Below are 8,521 nucleotides of genomic sequence, written 5' to 3'. Positions count from 1 at the left end.
TGCTAGAGACGAGATACCTTGACAGTACCGTTACAAACTTGTTTACACATATCCTCTCCAACAATGTAGATTCTGGTCCTATATTATTGGTGATGATCGGTTTCCTTTCGCTGGTTCATCATATTTGATTGTAAATTGGTTTAGTTCGGTTTAGTAAATACATGTATATATATGATTGTAAAGCTACTGCTAACAATCATTGAAGATATTTTCCATTTCTCTAACAAACTTTCTCTTCTTCATCAACTCGATCCTCAATCGTAATATGGTATCAGAGCCATCGAGCTCTTCTTCCGCTTGATTCTTCATTCGATCTACTCTATTCTGATCATTCTTCACGACGATCGTCATCTCCGATGGTCGCGATGAAGAAAATCACTCGAAAATAAACTCGAACGAGAGCTTCCACAAGCTCAGCTCGCAATCCAACTCAGATCTCCTCTCGTGTTGGTACAGAAGCCGATTCACCTCCACCAACTCCTCCGGTTACCATTACTCAACCGATCGGAGTTCCTCCACCGATTCCTGTGCCTAACTCGACCGATCCAGCTCAGTCACCTCTGTTTATGCATAACGCCGATCATCCCGGTTTGCAACTAATCTCTCTTAAACTAGAAGGATCTAACTACGATGATTGGAATGCTGCTATGTGTATTGCGTTAGATGCGAAAAATAAGATAGGATTCATTGATGGTACATTGATTCGACCTGATGTCTTCGATCCTACGTTTCGTCTCTGGTCAAGATGCAATAGTATGGTTAAGTCATGGCTATTGAACTCTGTCTCTCAACAGATATATTGTAGTATTCTACGCTTGAATGATGCTGCAGATATATGGAGAGATCTACATGGTCGTTTCCATATGACGAACCTTACCGCAGACTTTTAACTTGACTCAAGAGATACAAGATCTCCGTCAAGGTTCAATGTCACTTTCTGAGTATTATACCAAGCTGAAGACCTTATGGGATAATCTGGAAAGTACTGATGATCCAGATCAACCTTGTGTCTGTGGAAATGCGGTTCGTAATCAACTCAAAGCAGAACGTGCGAAGATTGTCAAATTCTTGGTAGGGTTCGATGATTCTTACACTATTATCAGGCGTCAGATAATCATGAAGAAAGCTCTGCCCTCTCTGGTGGAAGTCTACAACATTCTGGACCAAGATGACAGTCAAAGAGGATTCTCAACAATTACTCCAACTCAGGCTACGTTTCAAGTCTCTGAAACTCCTCCCCCATTGGCTGATCAGTCTATCTCTTATGTCCAGAATGGTCCTAATAAAGGTCGCCCTATATGCTCTTTCTGTAAGCGTGTGGGACACATCGCTGAAAGGTGTTACAAGAAACATGGATTCCCACCTGGTTTTGTTTCGAAGTATAAACCTCCGGAGAAAAGTGTATCTTCTAACAAAGTTGCAGCTCAAGTTTCCCTCCCTCCATCCAACTCTGCTCCTGGTCAACCACACACAGTTGAGAATCTGATTGGGAATCTTAGCAAGGACCAGATACAACAATTTATAGCTTTGTTCAGCTCTCAGTTACAAGCTCCTTCAGGTTCTGGTCAAACTGAAGCTGTTGCATCTACGTCTGGTATCTTCTTTACTCCTAAGACTTACAACTTTGTTGGTATACTTATGGTATCTCAACATCGTCTCTCAAGTCAAACATGGGTAATAGATTCTGGAGCAACACAACATGTTGCACATGATAAGAATCTCTTTATCTCCATGGATTCTTCTCTCAATAGTTCTGTGAATCTTCCTACTGGTTCCACTACTAAAGTCAGTGGAGTGGGAACTGTAAGATTGAACGAGCACATTCTTATCCATAATGTGCTCTTCATTCCAGAGTTCAGATTGAATCTTCTCATCATAAGCTCTTTGACTGATGATATTGGTTCTTCTGTGACATTTGATCCTTCTTCTTGCATAATTCAGGATCCTATCAAGGCGTTGACGATTGGTCAGGGTAGGAGATTGGGAAACCTCTACGTCTTGGACACTCAACCATCACCTATCTCAGTTCATGCGTTGGTGGATGTTGGTACTTGGCATCAGAGGCTTGGTCACCCATCTTATGCGAAGCTTGAAGCCATCTCTGGAGTTCTAGGCACTGCAAAGTTGAAGAATAAAGGCAAATCTTATTGTCATACTTGTCATCTAGCGAAACAGAAGAAATTTTCTTACATTTCTCACAAGAACATTTGTAAAGACAATTTTGAGATGTTACACATTGACATTTGGGGTCCATTTTCAGTTGAGACTATAGATGGATTTCGTTATTTCTTAACTATGGTGGATGATCATTCAAGAGCAACCCGGATCTATCTCCTCAGAACCAAAGATGAAGTTCTCAAAATATTTCCAGCTTTTGTTGCACAAGTTGAAACGAAATATGGTGTGAGAGTTTAATTAATTCGATAAGATAATGCGCATGAATTGAAGTTTGCTCAGTTTTATCAAGAGAAGGGTATTACTGCGTATCATTCATGCCCAGAGACACCTGAACAGAACTCGGTCGTTGAACGAAAACATCAATATATCCTCAACGTTGCTCGGTCCTTGATGTTCCAGTCTCATGTGCCTTACACTCTTTGGGGAGATTGTGTTCTTACTGCGGTTTTCTTGATCAACAGAACACCCTCTAAGCTTCTGAAGAACAAGACTCCGTATGAACTTCTCACAGGGAAGAATCCAGATTATACTCATCTAAAGACTTTTGGATGTTTATGCTACGGATCAACGTCTCCTAAGCAACGTCACAAGTTTCTTCCTCGCTCACGAGCTTGTATCTTCTTGGGTTATCCTTCATGATATAAAGGGTACAAGTTGATGGATTTGGAAAGCAACAAGATCTTTATATCTCAGAATGTTGTGTTCCATGAAGACTTGTTTCCATTGAAGAAGAATTCTATGTTTGAAGCTCCAGAATGGCTCAAGTCAAAGAACTCTGAGCCTCAGGTTACATCTAATCATTCTCAAAACTCGCCTTCCCATTCCATTCCTATCTCTCCATCACAAATTTCTAAATCTCATGTTCCTTCTACTCATTCTCATATTGTGCCTTCTCCTTCCATTCCTATCTCTCCATCAGAAATTTCTAAATCTCGAGTTAAGAAAGTTCCATCTCATTTACAAGATTCTCATTGTTATGCTCTTACTCCTAACAATGATCATCCTATTCAAAACTTTCTTTCCTATTCAAAACTTTCCCCTTCCCATAATGCATACATCAATGCTATCACTAAAATACCTATACCTTCTTCCTATATTGAGGCTCAGAGAGACAAGGAGTGGTGTGATGCAGTTGATCTCGAGTTTGGAGCTATGGAATCAACTCACACCTGGGATGTTACTAGTTTGCCGAAAGGGAAGAAAGCAATGCGTTGTAGATTGTTGTACTCATTAAAGTTTAATGCTAAGGGGACTCTTGAACGAAGGAAGTTGCGTTGTGCAGCTAAAGGTTATACACAGAAGGAGGGTTTCGATTTTAATGAGACATTTTCACCTGTGGCAAAGATGGTTACTATCAAGTTGTTATTGAAAATCTCAGCTTCGATGGATTCTCCAACAAATTGATATTTCTAATGCCTTTCTAAATGGTGATCTTGAGGAAGAGATATATATGAAGTTTTTAGATGGTTATGCTGATAGACTAGCGAGACAGGGGGCCTCTGTTCCTCAGAACCCTATCTTGAAGCTCAACAAATCGATTTACGGGTTGAAGCAAGCTTCGAGACAGTGGTTTCGAAAATTCTCTGAAGCATTACTAATGATGGGTTTTAAGAAATGTCATGGTGATCATACATTGTTTGTCAAGAGCCTAAAGAATGAATTTGTGGTTGTGCTAGTTTATGTTGATGACATAATCATTGCCAACACTAGTCTTGATGCAGCAATGCAATTGACTGGTGATCTTAAGAAGTGCTTCAAACTCAGAGATCTTGGTGCTTTGAAATATTTTTTGGGGTTGGAGATTGCTCGTAGTTCTGATGGTATTTCGTTATGTCAACGTAAATATACATTGGAGCTTCTGACATCTGAGGATATGCTTCAGTGTCGTCCATCTTCAGTTCCCATGGTGCCTAATCTGAAGCTCTCCAAGTCAGACGGTGAACTTTTTGATACTCCTGAACGGTACCGTCGCTTAGTTGGTCGTCTGATGTACCTTACTATAACTCGACCGGATATCACTTTTGCGGTTAACAAGTTATGCCAATACTCATATGCTCCGCGCTTGCCTCATCTTCGTGCAGTCTATAAGGTTCTTAAATACATCAAAGGGACAGTTGGTCGTGGATTGTTCTATTCTGCTGAAGAAGACTTTACATTGAAAGGATTTGTGGATGCAGATTGGGCATCTTGTCAAGATAGTAGACACTCTACAACTGGTTTTACCATGTTCATTGGTTCTTCTTTGGTCTCATGGCGATCTAAGAAGCAACCAACAATCTCAAGATCTTCAGCGGAGGCTGAATACAGAGCTTTAGCTCTTGCTACTTGTGAAATGATGTGGTTATGTCAGTTACTTCGTGACTTGCGCATCACTCACTTGCCTCTTCCGGTACTATATTCAGATAGTACAGCAGATTTATACATTGCCATTAATCATGTCTTCCACGAGCGGACTAAACACATTGAACTTGATTGTCCTACAGTCCGGGAGAAGCTCGAGAAAGGTCTGCTTCTTACTCTTCATGTTTGTACGATAGATCAAGTGGCTGACATCCTTACTAAACCGTTATTCCCTCGTCAGTTTCAACATCTTATATCCAAGATGAGCTTGATCAATATACACAGCTCATCTTGAGGGGGCCTATTGGAGATAACCGGTTTCCTTTCGCTGGTTCATCATATTTAATTGTAAATTGGTTTAGTTCGGTTTAGTAAATACATGTGTATATATGATTGTAAAGCTACCGTTAACAATCACTGAAGATATTTTCCATTTCTCTAACAAACTTTCTCTTCTTCATCAACTCGATCCTCAATCGTAATATATATTCATCATCCGGGTCTATATAAAGTAATACTTAGCTTAGCAAGAGAGATCAGGGACGTTTGATGTCGTGAGAAACATAAACTGAAATGGTTTTTTTCCTTAGTTGAACTGAAAACGACTTGATAATTTTATATTCTCCATAGACGGCTAACTGGTACTTAAAATAATTTCGTACTGATAAGATTGGCGTTCTTTTCTTTTTGTAGAATTCTTTTCGAGATTTCTTTATTCATGTCGACATTCTTTCTTTTACTTGATGCTAGGGTTCTTAAGACTGATCTTAATTTAAGAATGAACTTTTATGAAGGTGCACAATAAATAAAACATTGGAAGTGAACATGGCTATAAGCAGAAAAAATGTATTTGAACAATACCCAAAAGCACAGAGAAAAAAAGAGGAACAAGAAAATCATTATCAAGCATCAGCCGAGTAGATACAAACCAGAAGAACATCACCAACACCTAAAAAGGTAATTCATTTAAGGGCTAACCTTCATTTCTCTGCCCTCTTTTCTAAATGATAACCAAGCTTGGAACATAAGTGATGACAAGTGACGAGTGGGAACGAGATGTCTTTTCAGTACCTATATAAACTTCTTTAAGCATAGCCTTTCCAATAATGTAGATTATGGTCGTATAGTAATCATGCACTAAGTCTATATCACAACACAGTACTGCCACTTTATTCTCCTCGTCCAACAAGAAGCTTCTGAAATACATGTTATAGCTATCAAAATCCACTTCCAAGACCAAGCCGTTTCTCCAAGACAAGTCTTTATTAGCATCCTCATTAATCTTATTGCTCACCCATATTCTCATATATGACATGTCATCTGAACTGTCATCAATTAGTAACACCGAGAGCTTTTCATCCCTAACAACTGAAAGAACAAATCTCTCTGTCTGAATCGGAAGAGGGAGACGCACAAATCTCTCTGTGGTGAAATCAAACTTCATCAAGAAATAATCACTTTCATAATGTCCAGCTACCCACTAAGTGTTTCCTTTCAAAGATATGCCATCGCGAAACATGATGTAGTCAAGAGGGAAGGAATCAAGAACCCTCCAAGAATCAAGCTAAGCTCATAGATCTCACACTGAGGAACCCAGACCTCCTGGTCGTTTCGATAATCGAAACACCTCAAGATTTTGTAGCTATGGCCTGAAGAAGAAGATGTGCTGTATCCTAGAGCATAGGTTTGATTAGTGTGGAAACTAGTTCTTGCTTTGATATTCCTCGTTTGGCCAGTGCATGGGTTCCAAACCACAAGTCTATCGTTTCCCAATGCAGAGCATAACATTAAACCATCGCAGTGAAATGTCTCAGCGAAGTCGAAATCTTTTGAACCCTTTCGACTTGTAAGTTAACCAGAGACCTCGATAGGTGTATTGACCACGGTATCGTGGAGATCTCCCGCGACCAAACAAACATCACCATGATTGGTCAGTAAAATCGACTCTTTTACAGCTCGACCTAAATTCTTGTTCTTCACCACGAACTTGGGTTCTCTAAATAGAGCGTACCAACGTTTGCAAGTCGTTTTCAATCTCGACAGAGATTTGGCCGGAACCCTAGAGAGTATCTCCGCTTCCAAATCGTTTGGAAGATCTGATATCATCGTCATTGTCTGTGTTCTAATCCTCTGACTTCTCGACGAAGAAAGCTCCTATATTCTGCTTCAGGGCCGGCTGAAGACTAGGTGCCAGCTGTGCACCCGCCCAGGGCCCATTGCCGGAGGGGGTCCATATTTTTTTCTTATAAGGTAGTAGTATAACTTTTCTTTTTGTAAACTATAAACAAAACGAAATTAATAAATACAAAATTAATAAATACGATAGTTATAAATCTAATTTTTGTCTTGGGAGACTGACTACATATTTATAGGATTTATCCTTAACATATTTCTTAAAAGTTAAATAAGGAAAATCTAACAATCTATACTATTATTTATGAAGTGATTTGGCTTATTTGTCAATTTTTCTATAATTTTAGTTAATTTTACTTATTTGTCATGTTTTTAATAATTTTATAATTTTAGATAAAGTCTAATAGAGCTATTACAGAAAAATTGATGATGGTGGTTATCCAGTTTATAGACGTTGAGAAGATAACGGGGTCATTAGGGAGAAGAACTTCGATTGTGATAACCAATATAATGTTCCTTATAACAGCAATCTATTGAAACGATATCGAGCACATATTAACGTTGACTGGTGTAACGTCCAAACAAGATCAATTAACTATTTTTTTCAAATACGGTTAAGAAAAGGTACTTTTTCAAATATATCAATAAGGGATCAGATTATGTTAGAGCTACAGTTTAGAGTGGAGATGGTAATTAAGAAGTCGAGGACGAGGTGAAAAAATATTTTAGTTGTAGGTAATAAACTTCTTAATGTTACAAACTTAAAATATGGCAGCGCCTCAATTGTTGAGTTTGTGAACAAATACGGGGTCCACTGTCACTATTTACACAGTAACTTCCACTTTTTAATTTCTATATTCGATCGTTTATAACACACCATCTCAAAACACAATCTTTTCTCCCTTATAATAAAATATCTCTCTATTCCAGTGTTATCTTCTTCGTACGGGTATAAAATTTTGCTTTGTTTAAATTCTCGCGATACAATAAAATTTCAGTTCTTTTTATAACACGTTATCAGCACGATCGTTCTGCAATTCGGTAAAATTTATTGTATTATATATACCCTGCTATAATGGTCGGTATACCGCATGTACTATTATTTATATTATGTTATAATGGCCGGAATACCGCCTATATTATTTATTAATAATTTAATTAATTTATTGGTCGGCCGAGCCGCCTTATATTCTGTTTATTGTTAATTGGTCGGCCGAGCCGCCGTATAATTTATTTATTACTCTTCATTGACCGGCTGAGCCGTCGCATGATTTGTTGCCATAATTTTTACCTTTTCTAATTTTTATGAAATTTTATAGATTTGATTGACTGTTTAATACAATATTTTCAGACTGATTTTTGGTGCACTCGATTTAACACCAGCGGTCACAAAGAAATTTTTTCAAAAATTTTCCCTTTCTCAAACGGTCATGAACAGTGATTTTCATCTATAAATACAACTCATTTTCACTTCATTTCACCATCTCAAAACACAATCTCTTCTCCCTTATAATAAAATCTCTCTATTCCAGTGTTATCTTCTTTGTACGGAAATACAAATGGCAAACATCGAGAAACTCTAGTTCCCGGCTCTGAAAATAACCGGCGAAAACTATGTCAGATGGGTCACAAATGTGAAACCTTATTTTGTAATAAAAAAGATAACCGAAGCGATAAAAGTCGGTAACAAATCGCCACCCGAGCATATAGTTGATGCGATAATCTTCCTGAAGAAGCACTTAGATGAGAATCTAACTCACGACTATGGAGACGTTGAGGACCCAGCCGTACTATGGCAAGCCTTGAAAGACAGATTCGATAATCAAAAGGAAATCAATCTCCCTCACGCTCTTGAAGAGTGGAAAACCCT

General features: G+C 38.4%; 1 pseudogene; it reads right to left on the bottom strand.

Moving 5' to 3' along the window:
• Positions 1 to 5,491: 5,491 nt before the first annotated feature.
• On the bottom strand, positions 5,492 to 6,630 carry LOC106315132 (annotated as a pseudogene).
• Positions 6,631 to 8,521: the final 1,891 nt, after the last annotated feature.

This window comes from Brassica oleracea, chromosome C9 (genome assembly GCF_000695525.1).
Source record: "Brassica oleracea var. oleracea cultivar TO1000 chromosome C9, BOL, whole genome shotgun sequence".
Classification (NCBI taxonomy): domain Eukaryota; kingdom Viridiplantae; phylum Streptophyta; class Magnoliopsida; order Brassicales; family Brassicaceae; genus Brassica; species Brassica oleracea.
The sequence above is the reverse complement of the archived record's forward strand: the minus strand, read 5'-3'. Positions and strand labels throughout refer to the sequence as shown.